The sequence below is a fragment of the Mchenga conophoros genome, linkage group LG15 (assembly GCF_057382185.1).
Source record: "Mchenga conophoros isolate Kocher_MC1m ecotype Shallow Benthic linkage group LG15, M_conophoros_male_GT1.1, whole genome shotgun sequence".
NCBI classification, from domain to species: domain Eukaryota; kingdom Metazoa; phylum Chordata; class Actinopteri; order Cichliformes; family Cichlidae; genus Mchenga; species Mchenga conophoros.
Window position 1 is genome coordinate 41,906,719 of NC_140540.1, and position 2,105 is coordinate 41,908,823.

General features: G+C 38.3%; 1 long non-coding RNA gene across 1 annotated transcript; it reads left to right on the forward strand.

Annotated features, from left to right (window-relative positions):
* The first annotated feature begins 772 nt into the window (after positions 1-772).
* Positions 773-1,235, forward strand: LOC146558972 (uncharacterized). The gene is made up of 2 exons (XR_014888772.1): positions 773-1,073; positions 1,116-1,235. It is a non-coding gene; the product is annotated as an uncharacterized LOC146558972 (long non-coding RNA).
* Positions 1,236-2,105: the final 870 nt, after the last annotated feature.

Sequence of the window (2,105 nt, forward strand, 5' to 3'; positions counted from 1 at the left end):
GACATTTTGAGAATCGGTTAGTACAGTCACTTTGCACAAAGATCTGTAGCACTGCCGTATGCCAATGAGAAACACACCAATACCATTGATGTAAAAATACTGAAATTGTTACTTTACAGAATTGCTAGATGACCAGATGCTGGGGCAGAGGAAGCATGTTCACTGCAGACCAAGTAACCCATATAGTCATTATGGCGATTGCAAATAATCCTATACTTGGAAATAAACACTTGTGTTTGTTTTGATGTGTTTGAATAAACACCAGTACTTGAAGTTTGGATCCCTCTATGCTTATGGATCTATGACAGAAGTATGAGCTCAAACTGACATAGCCTACCTTGTGCACAGAGGAAGCAAAAGCCAGATGTGTTTTGTATTCATACCATCAGTGTGCAGTTGGCGCATTGTGTGCTTAGTAGATGATGGCTTGTGTGTACTGTTTGATACGGAAACACCATTTTTACGAAGGTGTGAGGAGTTAATCTAGCTGTGTTTGCTTTTGCAAGAGAACTACAATGTTTTGATTATTGGGTGACAGGTTTTCTTATTTGTGTGAAGAGTTTTGCAAAATTAGCCAATAGTTACAAAAAATGTGCTTAAGCAATCAGAAAAAACTGTAATAATACAAATAATATTCAATAAATATTCTACTGGATGTTTTTAAATATTTGTCTGAGATTTGTGGAGATACAGGAATTCTTTTATTGCTGCCATATAATCTGCATCATTATACCTGCATTAATAACATTCTTTACAGCATTATTTCATCTAATAATATTTCTCACAGTATTGATACTGCATTACAGCTGTTTATTGAAGATGTCCATTTGAGGATCCTTCCATTATGTTAACTTTTATTACAAGTACGGTCAGAAGTATTTTATACACATTGCATATTTGTGCCTATTTTGAGTTGATGTTCAGTTCATTAAGGGTTTTAAGCTTCACTGGCGTGACTGTCCAGGTGATCCATGCTGAGGGAAACTAGAACATAGAAGGATAGCTGCATGCTTACAGTACATATAATACATATAATCTAGGAATGTGTCCGGCCTGAGGCCTCAACTCATTTGGTGTCTTAATATATTTTATTCTACTTGGTAACAGACGACCAGAGTCAATAATTAGCCTCAGAGACCCTGAGGGCTTGAAGTTTATTACCTTGTATGGAAGGTGTTATAGAAAAGAGAAGTTCTATGTCTGCTTATAGCTATTAAAGATGTACGATTAACTGTGACTAATGTCTGGAACCTATTTTAATCTGTCATTGACGCCATGGGGGGCGTGTACCCCACTGCTTTATAAGTGTCCACAACATGTATTTTGGTCAGAAGACATATGTTGATGTTTTCTCCGGGCTGTTAATAAACTCATCGTTTGATTGCACTTTTCTGGGGCCTCCGTGGTTTGACTCTGCTCTACATGGATCGATTTCACGACAGATTCCATGGTTTCCAACTATTTTGCTGCATTCTCAGGAACCTTTTCTCTTCCTTTAGCCCATAAATGCACATTTTATTTCTTCCTTTCATATAAACACAATAAGTTGCTCTCTCTGTTGTCGCTCCCTGTTGTTTAAAGCTTCTGAGGGGCAGCCAATCAAAAGTGAGCTAATTTAAACAAGAGGGTGGCTATAAATTAGCGGATGAAGTGAAGGGTCACACCCCGAGCCTTCATGTTTTTGAACTGTGAATCATGCAATGCTACTCTTGCAGACTCCCCAAATAGCATTTTAATCTGGAAATGTGAATTTGTGATGTGAAGCTTTCCAGTCACACATTTTCATGGTTAAAATGTCACATTTTTCAAAGGCCTGTGTTTTAGTAACAGACACGCTCTAAATGAGACAGCTGCTGGTAGTGTAGCAGGTATGCATACACAGTGGTAGCATGAGCTACTCTTATCCCGTTTCAGTGGCCTAAAAGAGAACAAGAGCCAATGAGAAAATCAAATATTGAACCTGTCAGTCATGTAGGATCTCCAAGTATTGAGATAATACAGAAATAAACCAGAAAGATATCAGCTAGAAAAGCTCTTAGGGCTGGTGAAGCCAGCAGCCATGCAGAAACAGCAGTAGATATGGATGGGGGGGTTATTGGAATCAC